This window comes from Xenopus tropicalis, chromosome 1 (genome assembly GCF_000004195.4).
Source record: "Xenopus tropicalis strain Nigerian chromosome 1, UCB_Xtro_10.0, whole genome shotgun sequence".
NCBI lineage: Eukaryota > Metazoa > Chordata > Amphibia > Anura > Pipidae > Xenopus > Xenopus tropicalis.
Window position 1 is genome coordinate 155,839,667 of NC_030677.2, and position 26,836 is coordinate 155,866,502.

Below are 26,836 nucleotides of genomic sequence, written 5' to 3' on the forward strand. Positions count from 1 at the left end.
ACATATGCATATGATACACATGCTGAATAAAGGGAGGCAGGTTTATTTTCATGGATTTTTCTACCATGACAAAAATCACAAATTAAAAGAGCTCTTATTTATTGCTGAGTTATTTATTAAGATCCAACATAAAAAAGCTCAAACAAATAAAAACATGAAACGAATATGTAAACGTTGAAACCCTTGTTTTTGTGAGAATAACAAAAAAAAATAAATAAACCACAAAAACCCTTTAACAACACTAATTAAATAACGACTGATATAATTTGCCTAGGAGAGCTCCCATTGACTTCTACATAGCCGTGACCTTGGTTTAACACTTAATAAATAATGCAACATTTGTGTTTTTAAATACTTAGAAAAAGACACAATTTTTAGCACTAAAAAATATGATTTGGGAAAAGGAACAAAATACAAGCACTAATAGGCCCCTTAACGTTTGTATAAGTATATACCCAAAACGGAATATGACTTATGAGTGCACTTCAGTGACTCTGATTAACTGCCTGTTTGAAACGCATGTTAACCCTTTATGGCTAGGTTCCTTTGGCACATGGTTATATTCACAATATCAATTTTTCAAAACAAACTGAAAAAAGTAATTCTGTGGTATACAATCTGACCACAAAATATGTTTCAGAATGGTGAACTGTAGCTTTATTAGTGAAATTTGAAACGGCAGGTTGAACAGGAATCTCCTGTTGAAAGAAAACATGTAACACAACTCTAAGTCATGGAGAAACAGTTGGGAAAGTAAGCAACACTACAGATCAATACAATGAGTGATCCTGTTATAGCTTGAACGTTAATGAGAAGGTCAGACCTTTAACCCCTCTTGCTCTTATCATATGTCTCAATTAGCACTGTGTGTGTGACAGGAGCTGCAATACAACAAAACACAGTGAGCGTGACTTGACATAAAAATCATCCTATACAAAGACAGCATGAAAGGTTTTCCAAGTGAATTAAAAGGAACTTATTGTGGTAATAATTACTATAATAATGTTCCCTGTACATTCCAGTACCTTGAAGTGAATGGTAATGACGCCCTATTGACACAACAAGAAACGTAACATCCATCAGATCACAGCCAAGGAAAACAAGTTATGTTCTCACACGCAGGCAGCGCTCTCCTGGGGAAGCACCTGATTCCAGCTGAATGAAATAGCCATATGGTAATATTTCCAACTGTGCATTTTAAGCAAATGTAAGGCACCAAATACACTGAGGTCAGAAATGCTGTACCATTTACTGCAAGAGCAGTGAGGATAGTGCATTTTCCTTGAATTCCAGTGTCATTGGCCTCCCAAATGAGATGAGACTGATGCAGTTGTGATGACTGTAGCAAAATTAGCACAACTGCACTTACACTTTGCAGTAAATTAGAAGTATTTGCACAGAAAGTTTCTGGTTGATGTAATTTCCATTTTTCAGTGTGAGACCAGTTCCGGGCCGTGGGTGGCATGGCAGTGGGACGCAGCGCACCCCCCCCCCCCCCACCCCCAGGGCGTCGCATGTATTGTGTGCCGCGTCCCGCTCCCCTCCCCTCTGCCTCCGGTCCGTGGAAATTTTTTTTTTGCCTCCTACCGGGCCGTGGTGATAAAAAGGTTGGGGACACTTATGGAATCCTGGAGCTATCGCTTTCTCTGGACCAGCTTCAGGATTCCCTCAGCACCCTGCATCAATAGGCACAGCAGTGCTTGATTTTAAACAGGGGGCCCAGAGGACTGAGCAGCGCCACGTGCAACTATACGGTACAAAATGCTCCCTTTGACACAAGTACCTTTAATGAATGGGGTTTTACGTGCAACTGACTGTGGGAAAATTTGTGTGACCACAACTGTGGTATTGGATTTAAGTAACTTCTTCAGTTCAAGCCCAGAAGTATGCAAATTAAGATAAGAAAAGGTTAAAGGGAACCTTGTGCGATGAAAAAATGTGTGGTGAAAAAATTTCACAGTCCGTGTTAATGTGACAAAAAGTCACACCCAAACCATTTATTATTATTATTGTAGTAATTTTTAAATGAAGTGGCTATTAGCGTCCACAGTAATCTTTGTGTGTTTTGAATTGAAATAAAATGCCAGGGATAACCATAATATAAAAACAATGCATAAAGGAAACATAGGAAGTGCAAAGCAAAATACTATAGTTATACTATAGTTTGTTTATACAGAGAAAAGTGAGTGCTGGCATATACATTACACAGGCAGAATGCCCCCTTGCACTCATTCTTTATACTTCCAAATTCCTATCTGAAGGAAAATGCAAGACATCTGTGAGGCAACCCGCCATGCTTGTCTATGTGAGGCTGCATTCTCTTGAATTTTCTTCTTGCTCAGGAATTTCAGCAGGACCTTTTTATTCTGCAGCACATGGAGTCCTATCCTACACTACTCAAATGGCAACCAAATACACCACACATCACCAGGCACTGCTCTGTAATAACTGGCGTATTTATCAAACTGTGTATGTGTAGCACTGTGTACAAATCCAGTGTAATAGTAAGCAGACGTTTGAAATACTATGGGAAAATGCAGTGTTCATTCACCATGGTTTGTTTGTCTGGATACTTCCACCGTAAAATATTTTGCCCATTAACGGCTTATGCAAGGTCTGAAAATAAAATTATAGCGTTGAGTGCAGTGTTTGGGTAGAAAAGGCATCAAAGTCAGAAAGGTTTTCATGGCATAACAAACTTTTCGGCACGAAAATATTGTGACTTTCGGAATGGAATTGCAATATTTTCGTAGAAACGATAAAAGCATTTTCAACACATCAGAAATTATTGTGGTTACTCCGAATTTTTCCATTGCATTGTATGGTCTAAAACAGTGTTTTTCAACCTTTTTTGGGCAAAGGCACACTTGTTTCATGAAAAAAATCACGAGGCACACCACCATTAGAAAATGTTAAAAAATTTAACTCTGTGCCCAGCAGCAGTGCCCCCCTAGTACATTGGTGCCAAGAGCAGTGCCCCCCTAGTACATTGGTGCCCAGCAGCAGTGCCCCCCAGTACATTGGTGCCAAGAGCCAGCCCCCCTAGTACATTGGTGCCCAGCAGCAGTGCCCCCATAAGTCAGTGTGCCCCGTGGCCCCCCCTAATACATTGGTGCCCAGCAGCATTTTACTTCTGCTCTTCGGCGGCTTCAGCAGCATCTTCCCCTCACGCGCGCCGCCTCTGCACTTCTGCCTACACGCAACCGCACACAGGCCCTTTTATAACGTTGCGCTCCATGCGTACTGACGTCACCCGTACACACGGGGCGCAACCAATGACAGGGCCCGGATTTTATTAAAGGGGAAAGTAAAAATTGCGGCCCTGCCTACGGCACACCAGGCAACATCTCGCGGCACACTAGTGTGCCGCGGAACAGCGGTTGAAAAACGCTGGTCTAAAAAACTGCAATTAAACACAAATGCCATAAAACACAATTCTGAATACTCTTGGGGACAACCAGGCAGAATATAATGGAAACAATTAAATTATGTGTTTAGGTGCGCTCAAACCTAAAACAGATTAAGCTTCACTTCTCTCTGTTTGCATTTTATAGTCAGGATTCTCTGCTCTTTCCCGCAGTTCTGTGTAGCTGCATTGAAAATTACAGCTTCTGCCTGAGTGCAGCTACAAGCAAAAGAGTAGAGTGGAGATTGGCCCAAAAACATGAGAGCAGCCATTTTGGGGCCAATCCCCACTTGTGTAGCTGCACTCAGTCCAAAGCTGAGCCTGTCAGTGCAAATACATAGAGCTGCAGAGGAGTCAGATCAAACTTGCAATAGCAGCTATAAAACATAGTTACATGCAACTGCAATCATAGTCACTTGAAACTATGAATGACATTATGAAAAAACACAATACTCCCAATTATGTCAAAAAGAATGTTGTAAGAGCAGTTTATTTTTAATCCTAGATATACAGCACATTGTTCCTGGGTTTCCCCCCTTCACCATGTACACTTACCAAGTGGACACTGAAATATATCACTTGAATTTGAAGGAAATTAGTCACCCACAGTAGAGGAGCTTTATCTCAGGCAACTAATCTCCATGTGTGTCACTGCCTTAAATGGTTGACTTAAGGCAGTGTCTCTCGTACTGAGGCGTTTGCACTCCTTGGGGGTCTGAGCTTGAAGGCAAGTAAGGGTGAGATATAGAGAGAATATCTGTTTTCTGTCCTAGGTAAACCTGAAAAGTCAACTTAAAAATCAAATAGGGTATGATTGTCTGTGAAAACCTATTTGCCTTAAATATTATTAGAATTAGCAGCTAAGGGGGCCCTGCCATATGGTTACATCATATGGGGAGTGGCTTGAAATAAAAAGAGTCAATCAAATGACACTAATCAATTATATAAATAACTGAAATAGTAAATGGTGGCAGTAAATACCTGCTTCACTGTTCGTTCTGTAATTGTACATGCTATTTTATAGCACTACTTACATTGTGGAAGTTTAATTTTATCTATGGAATGTTAATGCCTTACAGTAGGCACTGGGTAGTGCCACACAGTTAAAATACAGATATGTTCACTCCAAAGAACAATTAGCAGTATGCAAATAACTACTTGTGCATACAGTATAACATATATTACATGTCACAGTTTAAAATTCCTTAGAATGTTCTGATATAGTTAACTATTCATTCCTCCTTCATTGTACACACTGCCTGAGCAAGTACAGGTACAAAAATCAGGTATACATTAGTAAAACACACAAGCATACGCTAAAATTGTTCATAATGTTACATCAAGGGGCAGACTTATTAACATTAATCATTTATTAAAAGGTCCAAACTGAGAAAACACAAACGAAAAAAGACACAGAAGAAAAAAAACACAACTTTTTCATACTGTCGCCAAAACGCAAGTGTCAAAAACCCCCTAAAAAACCTCTAAAACTACAAAGCAAAAAAACATCTTCCAGCTTCAAAAAGAACAGATTTTAGATAGCATATTTGTCCTTCAGATTTGTTGCATAATAAATTGCAAAAAAATGGTTTATTTTTTTCTACAACAAAATCTTATTTTGGCACAAAAAATTACAAACTGTATTAAAAAAAGATTAATGTTAGTAAACAGTTTAGCTTTTCACATAGCAGGCTTGTGTAGAAAAATGTTGGAACTGCAATAAATTAACAATATACCAAGCTTATCTTTATGGCTGGTTTATCTTGCATATTTAAGGGCTCTGGCACACGGGGAGATTAGTCGCCCGCGGCAAAACTCCCTGTTCGCGGGCGACTAATCTCCCCGAGTTGCCTTCCCCTGCCATCCCACCGGCGAACATGTAAGTCACCGGTGGGATGGCAGACGCGGCGGGGCGATTTCGGGAAATAGCCGAAAAAGACTTGTGAGTCTTTCTTGGCGATTTGCGCGAAATCGCGCCGCCGCGTCTGCCATCCCGCTGGCGACTTACATGTTCGCCGGTGGGATGGCAGGGGGAAGGCAACTCGGGGAGATTAGTCGCCCGCGAACAGGGAGCCCTAAAGGAGAAGGAAAGGTAAAACTCAGTAAGCTTTATCAGAAAGGTCTATGTAAATACAGTCAAAAGCACTCATAGAACCCTCTATCAAATGAAACCACAGGATTTCTTTCTTCTTTTGTGTATACATGTTCTTCAGTGTCAGACTTTCTTCTCACACAGAAAAATCCTTCAGGGCATGGGCTTGAGTCTGCTCAGTTTGCTCCTCTCTTCCTCTCCCCCTCCCTTCTCCTCTATACCTTTCCATCAGAATTTGCTCCCCCCTCCCAACTCTGTGTATTCTGAACTACCAGCAGCACTAAGCTACTGAGACCAAGCTGAAACAGCAGCTGCTATCTTTTTTCTTTTGAATCAAGTTCCTGAGCGTTCGGTCTATATGTCTATTTTTCGACATGCACCCAGAGCATGGTGACGGGTGTGCTCCACTCTGTGTTCGTGTTCTCTCTCTCTCTCTATACATACTACTATACATATATATATACACACACACATACACATATGTAGACACTGGTCTATTGCCATTAAGATCATTCCAGCCTTAGAATTACGAGTGGAGAAAATAAATAGAAGCACAGTTTCAGGTGTGGTTTCCTGAAGTAAGTGCATAACCTACCAATGATATTTTTAAGTTTACCACATCCAGTTATAATCTGCTTTTTATTGCACAAAATTCTTTTTGGGATCATGACCGTCTATCATATGGAACATTCTCGCCCTGCCTGGTAAATCATCACTTTGCATGGGGGTTTCTCTAAGATGATTATAAACAGTTAACATAAGATAGGATTGTAGAACGGTCCAGCATTCCCCCAACATGCCCAATGACTCATGGTCAAAATCATTTACAATTACCAACAAAATCTGTATGGGCAACCATAATAACAAATAAAGATCATTAACGCTGCAGTGTCACAACAACTCCCTCGCTAACACAGCAACAGAACACCAGCAGCTATGAGATATGCTGCACAATGCACAGATTCCTTTACTAAACCATTAAAATCTATCAGTGTCCAAAGGTTATACATACATGTCGAATAAAATGTCAGACTAGTACATTCAGTTTTGTTGTTTCCTTAGAGCTAGAATGTGTTTCAGTAACTAATACCCCTGGCTGTGTGTTTAATTCTGCTGTGATTTGTGCCTGCCTAGGGGAAAACTGCAGCACTCTTCCAACACCAGTACCCTGTGCTTACTGTTCCCTCATGCAGTCTGTGTTGCAAAGCAGTAAGCATGCACAGCAGGCATTATTCCACCTCCTCAAGTCCATCACTTGTGTTTACAACTGCCACCAATTTATTTCTCATTTCATAACTCAAATTGCTGTGTGAATTGGCACAGCCACCATTCCCCAAACACACAATTAAATGTTTAGAAACACACAACCTATGTTTAAATGCACATTAAATGGTCACAATGCAGATGAATATAAATTCTGTGACAGAATAACCATTCTTCTTAATTATGGGGGAAATAAAAGGTTCTTTCTTTTCACTTTAATGAGAAGCTTGCTGAGCCCTAGCTAAATAAAACATTTGAAATAATACAATATGCTTACTATCGTGAAGTGTTATATCTTTTGATGCCAAAGCAAACCAAGTGCAGATATGTAGTTACCCCCATATTTTAAATAAAATTAAATTTATCACACAACTTTTAATTATTTCTCATATTATGCTTCCTTCCACACACAGTTGGGAGGGGGGAGCAAATTGTCATGAAAAGGCATGGAAGAGAAGGGAGGGGGAAGAGAGGAGCAAACTGAGCAGACTCAAGCCCGTGCCCTGAAGGATTTTTCCGAGAGAAGGAAGTCTGACACTGAAGAACATGTATAGACAAAAGAAAAAAAGAAATGCAGTTTAAAGGAGAAGATTTGAGACTGCAAGCTCTTTTGAGTAGGGTACTTAACACAAATGCAATGCAAATACAATGCTTATCTTCTTATCTTTTCTTCATCTATCTGTTTATTATCTATCAATCAATTTTTATCACATTTAAAGGTCAATGTTTAATTTATTTATATATGTTTTGATATTATTTATATATGTTCACCAAATTGTTGGTTCTAGCTTACACTCTCCTTGCTGTATTATACAAAGTCCACCATACCAGCTAGCAGCACCATAACTGTATTAATGTAGGGCAGTTTTAACATTTGAACTCCGAACAAACAGCCCCCAGCCAAGCACAGAGAGTAAATATAATTTTTTAGGGCAGTATATAATATTCTACAAAACTACAATACTTTATTAACTATTGTTTTTAGATAAAAGCTAACACTTTAGTTTTTGATTATTTTATACATTATAATCCCATTGGTACTATGAGTTCTCATTCAAAACAAATGTAGCTAACCAGAGAGCTTGTCACACCAAGATAAATTGCAATCCTCCAGCCAACCTGTTTGATTCGAGCAAAGCTGAGATGCTATCTGAATTTAATATGTACTGGTAATTATATGAGCTTGTGAATTATGAAGGTGTAGAGGACACATTATTAAGTTTTCTGATTGCATCAGTTTCTTCCAGAGCCTCCATTAAAGTACAGCAGGAGCTGCATTTATCTCAAGCAGGGACCAGCACACCAATTAGTTGCTTTAGAAACATGTGCGAAATTACAAAAATGGGTAACAGAGCTCTGAAATGTTTATGACGTATCACCTAACAACAGCCTGCATTTCCATCTGCAGGAAATGATCAGATCACTTGCTGTTACATTTGGGCAGGGATGCCCAACCATACCATGGCAGACTTAAAATCTCATCTCAGAATAAATATCTTAAAGTCTGACATTTAATAGGAAACAGGACTGTTTGGGGGTGGGTGTTTTAGGCATGAATAAAAATGTAATCCAAAGCAACTTTTTAATATACATTGAGTCAAAATATTAAAATGTTTTTGTAAATGGAATTGTAACTGAAAGCAGTTTCACTCTAGCCCTTTTTCTGGACATCTCTGTTTCTGACGATTGAAACAATGTAGCAGAATCCAGCTGACAGATGTTTAAAGAACACAGTCTTGACTAAAGGAGTCATGCAACATTGTTTTTATGACAATGCGCAGGAAGGGACAGAAAGGAGCTGCTAATATAACTTTTGCTATGGACTCCAACCCTACTCAACAAATACATGTATGGGATCCTGAACTTCTGATCCAGAAAGTTCCAAATTATAGGCCATCTCCCACAGAGATGTCTAGCCTTCTACTAGCTGCCAACCCCCCCCCCCCCCCCCTGGACTCTGGACTGCACCGATCAAATCACAAATAATAAGCCTACAGGGCAACTAAAGTGCAGTGGTCAGCTAAGTGCAGGATAAATCTGGGCATTTGTAGGGACCAGCATGCTTTTGGCACATAACCTTAGTGTTACTAATGATCAGACTGTAGCTCTGTAATGTATTCATAGAATTAAGAGATTTGGCAGTAGAGCAACGTTTCATACAGAAGACTCCAGACATGCAAAGTTTTTAATAAGCTCCCACGGGACAATGAGCTGATGTCAACATTATATTTTTTTAAGATAACTGATTTATTCAAATAACTTCACTACTTTAGCCTCTCAGCCGTACATGAACGTCTTTACCCTGCAGTCAATGCTTAATTCCTAGTCTGCAAGGTTATCACAAATATTTATAGTTCTATCACTCTAAATTATTCCAGTGTCACTGTGACTGCAGAGTCTCAAAGGAAAGGTTTTTCCTGCTGAGTGATTTTACAGAATGTGGATTTAAGCTATAATCACAGTGATGTATTAATGCTTTTTATTACCATGTACAGGTAAGATATCACCAGCCTGTGTTGCACACCACTACGGATAACTGGATTTATCCTGTTTGCATAGTACTGCATCCCACTATATCTAACATAAGCAAAATGAAATTCCCTTAACATAAGTTCATCTGTTGCAATCATTATTTTACACTAGAAAAATTGCATCTCATATCTGGTATAAATCAATATAAACAATTACATTATTTTTCTTAAAGGAGAAGGAAAGGCTAATAAAGAGTTTATCTCAAGCTGCAGGTATACCTTCAGTTGTCTCAATAGTGCCCTTAAATCTCCCCATATTTCTCCCGTTCAGATGATCAGAAGCCAAACAGGAAGAAAAAACGCTGAGCCGTGTAAAGAAAGTTCCCATAATGCCTCACTCCTGCACCGAGACCAAGACCAAGTGAACATGCTCAGTTAGTTAGACTATGAGTCAGCTTCCTGCTGATTAGCTCAGATCCACATTCCTAAGAGGGGGAGGTTCTTAGCATTCTTGAGGGAGTGGGGAGCAGGAGAGAGCAGAGAGCTGCGTGTCTCTGACACATTAATTACAGGCACAACAAATCTTTTGACAGAGAACTCAGTGCAGTATTTAAGTGAGTGCTTATGGCTGTTTTTACATAGACCTTTCTGATAAAGCTTACTTAGTTTTAACCTTTCTTTCTCCTGTAAAGGAGACATTTTATATTAAGTTCATATTCAGTTATAAAATTCATCCTCCCTCAAAATGTGAAATGATGCAGAAAGAAAGATGTTTTGAAAGCATTTTACCTCGTAAAACTGTCGTTATATGAGAGCTGGATACACAACCTCTCTAATCAGAAGCCAGAGCAAAATGAAACATGGGTGTGTCGCTTCAGTCTCCCACAGGAAGTGGTCACAGCACTGACAGGCTTTACTCAACAGTAGCAAGGAAAACCCCTCCCAGTTCCCTCCTTCTGTGTCTCTCTGCTTGTGTTGCTGCTGGGGGGGGGAGCAGGGGGAGAGGAGCAAGTAGAGCAGGAACAGACTGCCTGTGACATTGCTAAGCCCTGCCCACTCTATGCATATTCACTGCACTTTAAGTAGCTCTGCGGTGTGTTACTGAAGTCCATCAGGGCCTGCGGCCCAGAGCCACATACTTAAAGAGTCTAAGGCTGATGCCACACGAGGCATAGGGCTGAAATTTTCGGCAAGCGGAAAAACGCTTGCCGAAAATTCAGCCCTACGCCTGCTACTTGTGCCTGCACCCGAATGAATGGGATACACTTGGATGCAGGCACATGTAGCCGATATACGCATGAAAACGTGATACTTTGCATTCTCTCGCGTTTTCGTGCGTATATCGGCTACATGTGCCTGCACCCGAGCGTATCCCATTCATTTGGGTGCAGGCACAAGTAACAGGCGTAGGGCTGAATTTTCGGCAAGCATTTTTCCACTTGCCAAAAAAATCAGCCCTACGCCGCGTGTGGCATCAGCCTAAACCGGAAGCTGGCAAAAGGTCTGGGTAGAGCACAGTTTTTAAGCAGTTATGGGCATATTTGAACCCAAAGGTATTAAAATAAAAGCACTTACTTCTATTTTACATTATTTTACATGGTTTACTGCATTGTAAAAATGTATGGTATATATCCCCTTTAATAAAGATGCTTCGAGGAATTCTTTTTTTATTTCTAAATTATATTGTTTATATAGTAAACAAGTTACTCTGCCATTTAAATGTTATTCCTAAACCAATAAATGTATTTTTATAGTTGTAATATAGGTGTGTAGGCGCCATCTCAGTGCTTTGTGCCTGTGTCTGAGCTTTCAGCAGGAACCAGCGCTACACATTAGAACTGCTTTCAGGTAACCTATTGTTTCTCCTACTCCCATGTAACTGGAGGAGTCAAAAGCCGAACTTGGATTTCTTAATATTGAGTGCTGTTCTGATATCTACCACTTTTAGCAATACAGATGTCAGGTATCTGCTATCTTGTTGCCTTCCCAGGGAGGAGGGTGATATCACTTCAATTGGGACATGGTTGTGGCACCCTGGGAAATGAAGAACATGGCTAGCCCCAGGTGACATTTTAAAATTAAATATAAAAAAAAATCTGTTTTTGAAAAACAGATTTCAGTGCAGGATTCTGCTGGAGAAGCTCTATTAAGTTATGTGTTTTGAAAAAAAAACCATGTTTTTTTACATGACAGTATTCTTTTAAAGGGGTAGTTCACCTTCAAATTAACTTTTAGTATGTTTATGTTACAGGAGAAGTAACTTTTCAATTAGTCTTCATTTTTAATGTTTTATATTTTAAATTATTTGCCTTTTTTTTCTTTCCAGGTTTATATGGGGGTCACTGACCACAGAAGCAAAAAAAACTATTGCTCTGTAAGGCTACAATTTTATTGTTATACTTTATTACTTATCTTTCTATTCAGGACTCTCCTATTCATATTCCAGTGTCTCACTCACACCCCTACTTGGTTGCTCGGGCAATCTGGACCCCAGCAACAAAATAACTGATAAAATTCCAAACTGGGGAGCTGCTGAACAAAAAGCCACACATAATAAAAAATGAAGACGAATTGCAAATTGTCTCAGAATAGCACTCTCTAGTCTACATTATACCAAAAGTCAATTTAAAGGTGAACAACCCCTTAAATAAAAGTCAGTTAAGTTAAAGCACTCCATACATAGGGGAACAATGATCACCATCACTGCCACTCTTGTTCATATCATCAATCTACTGGCCCATGTACTAATGACCCCCTTAGATTTCCAAGATGTCTCAATATCTAAATAGGCGTAGTTCAGATATCAGTTAGGCAGCTTTTACAAGACCACCTATGAGAACAGACCCCTATCTCAATTGAGTACAATTATTTTGGCCATATACCCACAATACAAAAAGAGAAGTTTAAAACTGGGATTTGAAAGGGCCCACTACAGTGTTTGATGAGCCCAGGGTGGGGAAATACATTTTTATTAGCAGTTTGTGGTGTAGAAATAAAAATACTTGTTCAGTTCCAATTCCAGGCAATGTATATATTGAAATTAAACTTAATGGATGCAGAGGGTATTCCAATTTAATGTGATCAAGAAAACAGCAAAACAAAAAATAAACCCAGTTCTGGTAAATACATGTCACTGCCACAGTACATGGCTTTAGCCTTTCAAGTTGAAAAATCTATAGGACACATATTTACATAACATAAGAAAATGCTGAAACCATAAATAGCTCAAATATCAAATATTCAAAAAGCTATCAGACATTTGGTAACTTATATGTAAGGTCTATAGAACATAATGCAATCACGGCAAGCAACAATCTCCTTCTAAAGCTAATAACATACACTTACATGGAGAACAAAATGGAGGCAAGGACAGACAATTAGAATTAGTCTGCCTTTACAATGATGAAATAATTAAATAAATTAGAGACATGCTTGTAAAGCCTTTAATGAAAGCAAATAGCCATGTCTATTTTTATACTGCTTACTTGTTCATTTTAACTAAGCCCACTTAATTGCTTGAACACATGGCTGCTGATGCAGCAGTACCTCTTAGTTGATATATTGTGCATATGGCGCAGAAGCTATGGCGCAGGATTGGCGGTTAGGAGCATGCAAACTGAAACCACCATGGAGCCTCAGACAGAATGTGACATTGCATACATGTGTTGATAAGCCAAAGACTGAGTCAGGATGGCCAAGTCAGATGCCAACGTCTTTGTATGGCCACATAAATTAAAAAAAAAAAACCAGTCACTGACTGTACAGTAAATTGCATAAGCATTTAAGAGGATCAGTCTACATAAGGGCCAGTGTGAATTGCATCTAACACAATCAATCATTCTTGAAAGGAGAATGCAAGTCAAAATTTAAAAAGCATACTGCCCAATAGTCCTCCTATTGTTTAGTAAAAAAGCCACACTTTTGGCTCACCTAATCAAATATTTACTCAGTCACACTTACTTCACATTTTCTAGAACAGGCAGCCATCTCTAAAAAGGTATTCTCCCTTCCTTTCCCTCCTTGCTTCATACTGCACGTGTTTCATTCCCTCCCCCCCTCCCCTCTGCCAGATCCGCTTCTGATTGGCTGGTGGGCATGTGTAGCTCAGAACAGGAGACAGGATCAAGTTACACACATGCTCAGAGAATAGGAAGGCTGCCGCTGGCAGCCTACAGGAAGGACAGAGAGATTTCAGTGATGTCACTTCACACTGCTGTAGGCTGCCAGCACCATTTCTCAGAGAAGCAAGCAGGGATCTGGGAATTTAGATATGCAGTAAGTACTTAAAAAGAATGCCTTTAGGCTTACTCTTAATTTATATTAACCTTTCATTGTCCTTTAAAGGTAAAAAAAAATCCTTCCAAAATCATTTATTGCTATCTGACTAGTTCCTAAGTCAACAATGAATTCTATGTATTAACACAAATAAACCTGCAGTTTATTTGCAGAAAACATTATGTTCCCTCTCTGCTTCACTGTCTTTATTATATGATGCTCTTGTGTACTCATCTTTATATTTACGATGACTAAGCACCTGCAGAAATGACAGGGTGCACTAAATAAACTCATGTGATCATGCCCGCCCTTAAGCACAATCTCTCCAGTGTTAACCAACCCAATCTGGCCAGCTCATCTTCATTATTGTGATCTTCCTTTTATTCAGTGAGTCAGTTGATGGAATGACCATAATGTCTTGAACTTCATGAACTAGAGACTAAAACTATAGTGCACAGATGTTGCCTTCACTGAGCTTTATAAAAAGAGAATTATGAGCTCCTCTTGCGATTCAGTCCCCTTTCAACAAACACTGGTATTCTCCATACAGACACAACTTGCTATAGCTTGTACTAGCTGCTCAGGGTGTTACAGGTGATTGGCCAAACTCTTTACAACCATGCCGCCAAGGGACTAACCACTGATCAGTTATAACTAATGCAGCATTACAGCTCCATTCAGCTGTGGATTTACCATTTACTCTAAATACATGCCAGCAGGGTCAATTGGCTAATCTGTTTTTCCTTTTTCACATTTATAGTGAAACTGAACCAGAGTTTGGTTACTGAAACAATGTTATAGAGCGGTGTTATCAGACTTCTGTGGTACCAAGGGACATACTTTTTCTGGTCCACTGGGTGGAGGAGCACAGCAGCCCCCAGCACAAATGATAATGAAATCCCAGAACAAACCCCTGTCAGATTCACCTCCCACAGGCAGCATAGGGTTGACAGAGTATGGCACACAGGCAGAGAAAGCCAGGCAGCATATGACAGGCAGAGTAGGGAAGAAGACAGGGAAACCTATTGTGTCTATGTAAGTTACTGATCATGAGCACTCCAAGATGAACAGTTTGTACTGCAGAACATACAGTGAAACAATGTCAGCACTGCTACTACAGTCTGCCTGAAGTATGAACAGGTAAACAATGTGGGTGCCTAATGTCTGAAGTCTTACAGGTTTGAACACTGCAGGGTCTTACAGTCTAAGGTGGGAATATATAGTGTTCTTTGTTGCTATAGTTTGGTATATCTAAGATAGTGCCATTTCTGTTTGGAGTCTTTACGGACTGCTATGAAGTGGTCATGTTGACAGTTCCAGATCTCCAATCAATATCTTTCTAAACTGAAATGCCCCTTCATTAAAACTTTCTAATACAAAGCATGAATGCTTTCTCCTTGTGTGCAGCAGAAAAAAACCTAATCAAAGAAGAAGGACCATAAAAAGTGATAAATACAAACTGCATTTCTGTTTTTATAAGCTAAATACTTAAAAAAAAACTTTACAATCAATATGCAGCGGCTTTTTGGACTTATCAGCATTCTGGAGAATCAGTTACATAATTCATAAAGGATGACACTTAATGCTTTACGTATTGCTCAGTCTATATGTTGTGCTCTCACAATTAGCCTTTGATGAGAGGTAACCATGGCAATTGTTTAGAACACTTTAGCTTAGAAATTATTGACATTTTCAAGTGTGTGTGCATTAAACTCACTAGATCAAGCAGAACACTGCCTGCACCAGCTGGAAATAGAATAGAGAAAATGTAGGGAATGGGGGACAATTACAACTGTGAAAATCATAAATACATTACTATAAAAGCCTGAAATTGATCTCCCAAACTCTGTGCATGCCTACACAAACAGACTAAAAGCATCCAAACTATTATGGTATGCTGCATGCTTTGTCATAAAACTAGAGAACATCCAAGTGGTTTCTGCTTTTGGCTGAGTTACTTGAGTGTTGTGTCATGATTAGCATGACTTCAACTGATTATAACAGGAAACAGATTTATACATCATCGGAAGATCAGGATGCTCATGGTACAAACATACAACTATTATGGAGATCAGTCATATATCTCCTTGTAGATTGTAAGCTCTTTTGGCCCTCTTCACCTCTTGTATCGTTATTGATTGCTTTATATGCTTTGTATGTCCAATGTATGAAACCCACTTATTGTACAGTGCTGCGGAATATGTTAGCGCTTTATAAATAAATATTAATAATAACTAGAAAGGGAAGTTTGAGAACAAACTTCATGTTGGGTTGAAAAACATGAAGTCACTGAATGGGCTCCACCCACTTTCTCTAACCTTGGACCACAGTTATACAGTAAAAACCACTGTGCAAAGTTTGGGAACCCTGGTTTTAATAGTGTCTGAATGGCAGCAACTTAAATTTCCCCACTGAAAGTCAACGACATCTGATTGGCGGTTGGTGGCTCCACCCCCTTTTTCTAACCTGGAACTGCAGTGACCCAGTGACTACCTCTGCGAAGTTTAGGGACCCTAGGATTAATAGTTACAGAACGGCAGCAATTAAAATTTAAACCAATAAAAGTCAATAGGTGAATTGTGATTGGTGGTTCCGCCCACTTTTTCTAACCTTGAGTTGAAGTCACCCAGTAACAAACAGTGGGCACCCTGGCATAAATAGTTTGAGAATGACAGCATTTTAAATTTAAACCAATAAAATTCAATGGATGAAATCTGATTGGCTGTTAGTGGCCCAACCTACTTTTCCTATTTTTGAACTGCAGTCCCCCAGTGACCAACTTTGCAAATTTTGGGGACTCAGGCATTCATTGTGAGGCTGACAGCATTTTACACTTCCCCATTTAAAGTAAATAGGTGAAATGTTATTGGCTGTTGGTGGCTCCGCCTACTTTTTTTCTAACTTTGAATGGCAAATACCCAGTGACTAACTCTGGAAACTTTAACAACCCTGGAATTAATATTTAAATAATGGCATCAGTTTAAATATAAACCAATGAAATCTAATGGGTGGAAATGGATTGGCTGTTGGTGGCTCCTCCCACTTGTTTGGGAACCCTAACATAAATAGTGTGAGCAAAGCAACATTTTAAATATAAACCAAAAAAATTCAATAGGTGAAGTCTGATTGGCTGTTGGTGGCTCCACCCAATTTTAAAACCTAAAAATGCAGTTCCCTAGTGACCCTGGTGTTAATACTGTGAGAATGGCAGCAGGTTGAATTTCCCATTGAAAATCAATAGGTAAAATCTGATTGGCTGTTGTTGGCTCCACCCACTTTTTCTAACTCTGAACTGCAGTTACCAGGTAACTAGCTCTGCAAATACCTTAGTATTAATATTTAAAGAATGGCCGCAGTTTAAATTTAAACATATGAAGTCTATAGGTGAAATCTAATTGGTTGTTGTTGGCCCCACCCACTTTTCTAAACTTGTTAGAGGACCCTGACATTAAACATGTGAGAATGGCAGCAGTTAAAATTTTCCCACTGAAAACAATGAAAGAAATGGGATTGGCTTGTGGCGGCCCCGCCCACTTTTTCTAACCTTGAGTACAAAGTCACGCAGTGACTGACTGTGCAAAGTTTGCAAACTCTGGCATCAAACCAATAAAATTCAATAGGTGAAATCTGATTGGCTGTTGGTGGCCCTGCCCACTTTTTCAAAACTAAAACTGTAGTCCTCTAGTGACCAACTGTGAAAAGTTTGGGGACCCTGGTGTTAATACTGTGAGAATGGCAGCAGGTTGTATTTCCCCATTTAGAGTCAATAGGTAAAATCTGATTGGTTGTTGGCGGCTCCGCCCACTTACAAAAATACAAAAAACCTTAAATGCGTAGTCACCCAGTGTCTGACTGTGCAAAGTTTGGGAAGCCTGGCAACAAACCAATAAAAATCAATAGGTGAAATCTGATTGGTTGTTGGTGGCTCCGCCCACTTTTCAAAACTAAAATTGCAGTCCCCTAGTGACCAACTGTGAAAAGTTTGGGGACCCTGGTGTTAGTACTGTGAGACTGGCAGCAGGTTGGATTTCCCCATTGAAAGTCAATAGGTAAACTCTGATTGGCTGTTGGTGGCTCCGCCCACTTTTTCTTACCTTGAACCACAGTTACCTGGTGCCTAACTCTGCAAAGTTTGGGGACCCCGGTGTTATTACTGTGAGAATGGCAGCAGGTTGGATTTCTGCCAAAAAAATGTAAAATCTGATTGGCTGTTCACATCTCCGCCCACTTTTGGGCATCCAACAATCATCATATTTTCATTCAGGCTGACCCCATGACTATGTGATTCAAGTTTGGGGAGTGTAGCCTCAAAGTTTGGCAGCAGTTTCAATTTCCTCATAAAAGTCAATGGGTACAATATGATTGGCTGCTGTTGGCCCCTCCCACTTTGCGGGGTTTTTTTTATTTTAAAACCTGAATGCGTAGTCACCCAGTGACTGTGCAATGTTTGGAAAATTTGGCATCAAACCAATAAAAATCAATAGGTGAAATTTGATTGGCTGTTGGTGGCACCACCCACTTACAAAAATACAAAAAACCTTAAATGCGTAGTCACCCAGTGTCTGACTATGCAAAGTTTGGGAAGCCTGGCAACAAACCAATAAAAATCAATAGGTGAAATCTGATTGGTTGTTGGAGCTCCGCCCACTTTTCAAAACTAAAATTGCAGTCCCCTAGTGACCAACTGTGAAAAGTTTGGGGACCCTGATTGGCTGTTCACATCTCCGCCCACTTTTGGGCATCCAACAATCATCATATTTTCATTCAGGCTGACCCCATGACTATGTGATTCAAGTTTGGGGAGTGTAGCCTCAAAGTTTGGCAGCAGTTTCAATTTCCTCATAAAAGTCAATGGGTACAATATGATTGGCTGCTGTTGGCCCCTCCCACTTTGCGGGTTTAAAAAAAACAAAAAAACAAAAAAAACCTGAATGCGTAGTCACCCAGTGACTGTGCAATGTTTGTAAAATCTGGCATCAAACCAATAAAAATCAATAGGTGAAATTTGATTGGCTGTTGGTGGCTCTGCCCACTTTTCAAAACTTAAACTGTCCCCTAGTGACCAAGTGTAAAAAGTTTGGGGACCCTGGTGTTATTACTGTGAGAATGGCAGCAGGTTGAATTTTCACCAAATCAATAGGTAAAATCTGATTGGTGGTTCACAGCTCCGCCCACTTTTGGGCATCCAATAATCATCCTATTTTCATTCAGGCTGAGTCCATGACTGTGTGATTCAAGTTTGGGGAGTGTCGCCTCAAAGCTGTAAGATTGGCAGCAGTTTTAATTTCCCCATTAAAGTCAATGATTAAAATTTGATTGGCTGTTGTTGGCCCCTCCTACTTTAGGGTCATCCAACAAATGTTGCTGCTTCATTCGGGGTGACCCCATGATTATGTTATTCAAGTTTGGGGGGTGTAGCTTCAAAGCTGTAAGCGTGGCAGCAGTTTAAAAATTTTCCCTGTCAAAGTCAATGGGAAAATTGGGGGGTTCGGAGCGGCGCCACAAAAAGACGGGGGGCCGGATCGCTTAGAAAAGCACAAGCAACCTGCTCCGCTATAGGGCGAAGAAGTGTGGGGAGTTTGGGTGTTGTACCCCTAAAACTGTAGGAGGAGTAGCGTTTAGAAAATGGGGGGTGCTAAAAAGAAGAAGCGGAAGAATAAGGTAAAGTCAAAGAACAGTAATGTTGGGGTTTTCAACCCAACATAATAATAATATCTGGGGCAATGTAGATGACACTGCATAGGCCCAGTGAAGGCCCCTTTAGCACTTTTAGTAAAGTATGTTACAGATACAAGGCTGGATGGCAGAGCAGTGTAACTGGAGGCTCACAGGTAAATGCATCCTCCAAAGGATTTTTGTGGTCCTATTAGGATCCACTGACTTTTGTGAATGATGATATATGAATGTTATCATATGCCACAGTGCAGTTGCAGGTCAAGGTATTTTGGTGCCCTAGGCAATCCAAGCACAGGGTCCAACCCCCTTGTATGACAACCAATTCTTAAGTCTATTTTACCTTTCAGCCTGTGATGTGTCTTCCACACTTCTAGTTTCCCTGTTTTTATTTTACTTCATTATAGCCATTCCACTCTTCTCACTGTAATTTTAGGTGTGACGGTCCCTGCTCTTTATTGTCCCTCCTTTGGTTCTATCACTTACCTTTGCCAAGTTTCACCACATGACATTCTCTCATTTTTCCTTTTTTACCCCAATTAATTTCCAGTCCTCCATAACCTAACCTCTCACTTGTTCCTCTTCCCATGTACCATTGTCTTATCCCCCTCTACAGATTCCGATACTCTGCTACTTTACCCATTCTCCTCATATGTAACAATCTCCTCATTCAATCACAACTTGCCACTCTCTCCTTCTTTCCTGTTGTTACATTTTCTTATGTCTCAGTGATCTTTCCACTCCTTTTACATGGAAGTCATTATGTTATCGTGATCCAATTACACGTTGGGTTATGCAGTAATATAAAGAGCTTTCCTATTTTAAAAAAAGAGAAGTCAGTGATGATTAGTAAAAAACAAAATACACTTTCACTAGCCTTTTCATCAAGCTGATCTGATGGATTAGCCCTCGGGCCAATGATTAGATCATAACTGCTGCTAATGTAGGCCGTGGGGCAAGGATCACGTAATGTGCAGATGTAGTCCTTGATCCGACAGAAAAATCTAACCTGCCAAAAGATATTTGCCCAATTTTCAGCAATGTATCAGTTGGGAAGGCCCACTGGCTGGCAACATACATGGGCCAATAAGCTGCAGATTTGGCCTGGAAGCTATTTGATCAGATATGCTACTAAGAAAAGTATACCCTTATACTGCAAAGTTGATGTTTAGACCCTGCTAAATCCATAGCTGGGCAAGTCCACTTGAAAAAAGGTAATTCACATTAATAATTGCATAACATGTTAAAAATAAGCAACTTATTATTTGGTCTTCATTTTATATTTGTAACAGTTTGCTGTGTGAGGCTATAATTGTATTGTAACTTTTATTAGTAAGCTTCCTTTTCAGGCCCTCTGCTATACATTTTAGTCTCATTCAAACCATTGTTTGGTTCATAAGGTAAATTGGATGCTAGCAACCACATAGCTGCTGAAATTGCAAATAAGAGAGCTCCTGAACAAAAAGCTAAACAATTAAAAAAAAAACACAAAAAATTAAAAATTAAAACCAATTGTCTCAGATTATCATTGTGTACATATTAAAAGTTAATATAAATGTGAAATAAATTTTTGTTATAACTGTTATTTATGTGAAGCACAAATCATGTTTATTTGGTTAATTTGCCAAGAGAAATCAGCAGTCTTAGTTAAATATAATAAGTACAATGTGCATACACACTGGCTCACCAGGCTGTCTTTGCAAATCAAGGTCTTCCCACTACACTTTGGTTTGTAATATAAATTGTATAAGAACTGCACAGTTTGCTACAAATCCCTTATAATTCACAGGGCTGCTTTACTAAATGGGCAAAATGGGCAAAAGGGGCATCTGGGCCACTACATCTTTAATTTTTTTCCCTCCCTCCATCCCTCTTAGATATACCCTCCATGCCTCTGCTACTGCCCTCCTCATCTCTGTGGCAGTGCTGCATCTCTGTTCGCTTAGTGCTCAGTTCCTTCCCTGCTCTTATGAGAAAACCCAAGATGGCCATGCATTCTGCTGTGGAACACACAGCCATCTTGGATTTCTTCACAAGTATTTAACCAAGCAGGGAGAGAGAAAGAGAGAGTGCCAGGCTGGAAAGAATAAAACTTGGCTACTGGTATTCTGCTTCTGCAAATAATGCTTTCAATCTATTTGACCTGACTGACATGTCTGGAGTTAAATGGAGTGCTTATTGGCCATTTTCCAGTAATCTTGCTGCCATGTATGAAGTTAACGGAGTACTTATTGGATAATTTACAGTGAATGTACAGGCATGTGTGGAGTTCATGGAGTGCTTATTGGCCATTTTTCAGACATTATATAGAAACAGCTAGGGTCAGTATGCTGATTATTTTCTGTAGCAATTATACCGGTACACCTGGAATTAATATGCTGATAATTAATTTTATGTAGCAATTATACTGGCATGCCTGGGGTTAATATGCTGATTATTCATTTTCTGTAGTAATTATACTGGCACATCCATGGTAAATATACCAGTTATTCATTTTCCTTAGGGACCATATTGGCACGTCTACGGTTAATGTGTTCATTGTTCATTTTCTGTAGTTATTATACTGGCATGCCTGTGTTATGCTTTGGGTAAATAGGTGTGGTATTTAAGGGTGTGGCCAAAAGTGGGTGTGGCAGGATCATGGGGACCGACAGTTGAATCATTGCCCAGGGCCCACCAAGGCCTTAAAAGGGCCCTGCTAGTCACTAACGTCACCACTTTAAGTTCTGTGTGTGCAGTCAGAACCATCAGCTTGCTGATTGTTGTTGAGTGTTAAATAATGTGTTTTTAAACATACCTATTCAAAATATTTCAGGTGCAAGACCTCTTAAAATGGTTCACAAATGAGCAGTGACATAACCTATACTTACAAAGATAAACTGCTTCATTAAATAGAAAATATGCCCTGTATAGGCCTATAGTAGAGGGGCAATGTTGCTACTGTTTTACCTGTAACATTCCTCATGAAAATTCAGCATTAAAACATCTAAAATAGTCAGCTTCCTTAGCCCACATGCCAGCAATGGGAGCTGAATCACAAATGAATGGTAAGTGGCTTTAGATAAATTTCAGCTAACCACTCTTGCCAAGGGCCTTAGGCCAAAACCAGATGGACGTCAACATGGTGCGACAGTTTCAAAGTAATGGTTATCAACACATACACAGGGCTGCTATAAAGGCCCAGGGCAATGATGTTCTTGGCAGGCTCTGCATCTTTCATAACACTTCACAACTGCCAAATGTAGGACTCCTGTCCAATATTTCTGCCCTTGCCTCCATATACCTCTTAAAGTGGCCCCTTCATGTCTGCAGCTTATCTTCCTGTGTTTAGGCCTACTCCACAGGCTTTCCCAATAGATATCCGTCCAAAAATCTGGCCAAGGGCCCATGGTGGACCATTCAAATCGGACAGTGTGGCCCACCACACTAAGTTGTACTCATGATGGTACAATTTAGTGTACAAAATAAAAAGATATCATAAAAGTTAATTCAAATAACTTATTTAAAGAGACCATTTTAAACGAGTTGTTCACCTTCCAAACACCTTTCCTGCTCAGGTTTCCTTAACCACAGTAACTACGGTACAGCAGAAATAAAGGCTTTTCAATTGCTTTCTAGTTAAACATTTTCTTTTTCACCTGTTTCCCAAAAGCAGCTGGGGGGGGGGGGGGGTGACTGACTCTAAAAGTTCAAATTCACCACTTTAGTTGATATGTTTCTCATCTTTGGCCCTGCTGAGCATAATTCCTAAGTTTCATTAAAGGAAGCTGTTAGCCTTCTGCACCTCTGTGTATATGCACTGAAAAGAAGAGCTTGTGCTTCAGTGCAGGTAAATGGAGCGGAGTTTAGGCCAGCCTGAAAAACGTGAAAGCAGGCCTTTTCTGGTCAGCTTCTGCACTCAAGCGGAAGCAGTCATTTTCAATTCAGATATACGTAGATGCGGAAGGTAGCACATTCGCTTCTCTCAGCCTGCAGAAAAAAGCCAGCTTAAAGCCTCAGAGCCAACACTCTGTGTGCTCTTGGCCTAAGAACTGATACAATAGTTGCTAACAGTCAACAGATGCTCCTGAAAAATGTATCACCTAATGTAGCAAATAGTAAACATTCAGAATCTGCACCTGGAATACTCAGCTGCCAGCCCAAGGAATGAAACAGTAGAAGATTAAATTTAATAAGGAAAGGCTAGTAAAGAGTTAATTTCAAGCTGCAGGCATACCTTCAGTTGTCTCAATAGTACCCTTAAGTCTCCCCATATTTCTCCCGTTCAGATGATCAGAAGCCAAACAGGAAGAAAAAACTCTGAGCTGTGTAAAGAAAGTTCCCATAATGCCTCACTCCTGCACCGAGACCAAGATCAAGTGTACATGTTCAGTTAGTTAGACTATGAGGAAGCTTCCTGCTGATTGGCTCAGATCCACATTCCTAAGGGGGGGAGTGAGTTCTTAGCATTCTTGAGGTAGGGGGGAGCAGGAGAGGGGAGAAAGAGAAAGCTGCGTGTCTCTGGCACATGAATTACAGACACAAGAAAATCTTTTCACAGAAGTCAGTGCAGCATTTCTGTGAGTGCTTATGGCTGTATTTACATAGACCTTTCTGATAAAGCTTACTTAGTTTTTACCTTTCTTTCTCCTTTAAAAATGGTCAAAAATAAAAATGTGAATCAAATTAAGAAAATATTTATTTCTGGTGTACCAACAAAAAAAAAAAAAACAACTCATGGAAAATATATTTACAAGGTGTACAACCCCTCCAAGAGCACATTCTTGCACTGTAAAAATTGTATTTTCTGTATTTCATGTAGAACATCTTACATCATAAAAAATGGTTTTACAATAAAATGCTGCTAAATTTCCAAATGCAAATGCTGTCAAAATGTTAATAAAAAATAGTGCAGTAAAATGTACTGAAAAAAACTTTAAACCATTTCCAGGTTTACATGTCTGTTGTGCATTATTAACTAAATGATCACATCATGCTTTGAGAAAGAGGCCCTTTTCAGGTGTCACAAAAATAATACTCAAATCCTGTAAAAAGTGTTGGGATTCTGCATCTATTATTTCTTTATTTTTTAATTTGTCTTTACCTCACACCTACATACACTATATATAATTATGCAGCAACAGTAAAAAAAAAAAAAAAACCCTATACTGACTTAGCTTTAAAATTGTCAAGTGTCAAAGCCAGGGGCTCTCAGATTTTTATAATCAAATATCAGTTTCTGCAAGCTACAGGGTGATCCCTTATTTACTTGGAAACATAACATGTAAAGTGATTCTGTCATGATTTTTATGGTGTACTTTATTTTTTCTATATTACACTGTTTACATAGCAAAATATTTCTCATACTCCCATGTAACTGGAGGAGTTTGGGATTTTTGTAGCGGACTGGACTTTTTTTTACTATTGAGTGCTATTCTGATATCTACCACTTTTTGCAACATAGGTGTCAGGTAGCTGCTATGATATCACTCCAACTTGCAGCTCAGCAGTAAAGTGTGACTGAAGTTTATCAGAGCACAGATCACGTGGCTGTGGCCCCCCAGGAAATGAAGAATATGGCTAGCCCCATGTGAAATTTTAAAATTAAAAATAAAAAAATCTGTTTGCTCTTTTAAAAATTTCAATGCAGGATTCTGCTGGAGAAGCTTGGTTAACTGATGCATGTTTTTCCATGACAGTATTCCTTTAAGTCACAATGTTCTCATGTACCTGTTACTGTGTTAGTAAGGCTGACCTGACAACAAAAAGCTAGTCCAAAAATCTATAACCCACTGATATAGACAATGTCTCTCAGGATTATTACTATTATCCTGTGTTTATAAAGTGCCCATATATTCCCCAGTGCTGTACAATAAATGGGTGTATACAGTGAACCTATAGATTCCATTATAAAAAATACAAGCGGTAAAAAGGGCCCTGCCCAAAAAAACATTACAATCTAAAAGAATACAAAGTTATTTAGGAATCATTACATCAGCACAAAAGTGTGAGTACCTGTTCCCACCTAATTTAATGTCTCTAGGGATTATATTTGTGTACAACAATGTAGTTATAAGGGTTTCTATAAGAGTAACAAACACTGCTGCATGCACTGTAGCTAACAAGCAAAAACACATTGGCCATACCACAGTTTAAAAACAACTCATGACCTTACAGCAAAGGGACATAATACTGACCAGTTAGGGTTTAGGCTTTTTATTTGCTGCTGGGTAAAGCAAGGACATTTCCATATGCTTAGCAGAAATGCCTGATTATGCCAAGCAACCATTCTATTCTGTAGATTCTATTTAGATTTAACCAGGGCAATGGAGAGACCCCACATTAGTTCCCATCCATAATTACACAAAGAAAAGAATGAAGTGAAAGCACCTAAGGCTTTACATTTTACTTGTACATGTACATTATCAGCATTTTTTTTTCCTTTAAGGTCAGGATACACAGCTGATACTGACAGTTCCTATAAAGCTTTTACAGACAGCTGGAAGAATACAATGCAGGCAGGTGCAATTTCATACAACTCATGGGAATCAAAACAGTGCAGTTTTGTATTAATCATATAACACCAAACATTACCCAGTATACTTATTCATCATGGAGGGCAACAGAAAAGTAAATAGTCAAATTTAAAGTTTGCTAAAAAGACAAAAAATTTAAAATAACCTAACATTATTACTCTAGTGATAAAATCTGTGTACATTTACATGTGGAGACGAGAAGTAGGAGTATATTAGCAGTTTTTGAATAATTTAACACAGTTCAATTGCATAACAAGTGCAGAATACAGATCTCAAAAGGTGAAAAACATATTTCTAACACAGCAACACACTGGTGTTGCAATGTGTGCACATATAAACTGAAAACAACATCTGAATATTACATTAAATTAACAGTGTCTGTGAATATTTTTGTCTGTTTGTTTTTACAATAAACGAAAAAAAATTATAATAGAACATTCAGAAACAAAAGAAGAGGTTTGCTGCTGCAGCAAATTTGTATGTTGAGATTATAAGGGAGCAAGGACACCACAAAAATCTCACAAGAATTACAAAGCAAAACTCAGAAATGAGGTTGGCCACAGTCTGGGAAACACATATTTGTTCCAATAATATTTGTAAACATAGAACATAATAATTACACTTTTCTGTAATGTTAGAATGAAATTTACTCACAAAATTCATTCGTAAGTCCTATAGTCACACTTAACAAAACCCATGATGATCAAAATGCCCTTATTTCAAAAGCTAGGAAGTGACCAATAGCAACAATAATATTTACATTTTCAATAAACTCAGCTGGGTGACAAAAAAAAGGACTGTGAATTTCTTAAAAAGGACTGTCACATGCTGCTAGCTAGGTCAGCTAACAGCCAAGTTCAAGAGTTGCAGGATTATACCCAGACAAACCCCCAATCCTTGCTTTATACCATTGACCCTCATTAGCATAACAATAGGAGCATATATGCTTTATAGATAAAATGTGGGGGTGATATGCTCAGGTGTAAACATTGCAATGTAATGCAGCTCATCTGAGCAAAATAAGGAACACAAAGCTTCTGCATTACAATTCCACTGTTAAAATGTAAATACTATAATATGAATCACCCTTTAATAAATACGATTTCATATTAAATATTCCTCAGGTATGGAGACTAAAAAA

The 26,836-nt window shown here is 39.2% G+C and overlaps 1 protein-coding gene across 13 annotated transcripts in view; it reads right to left on the reverse strand.

Moving 5' to 3' along the window:
• fbrsl1 (fibrosin-like 1) overlaps positions 1-26,836 on the reverse strand; it is a 281,206-nt gene that overhangs the window by 212,629 nt on the left and 41,741 nt on the right. The gene's annotated exons all lie outside the window — the stretch shown is intronic.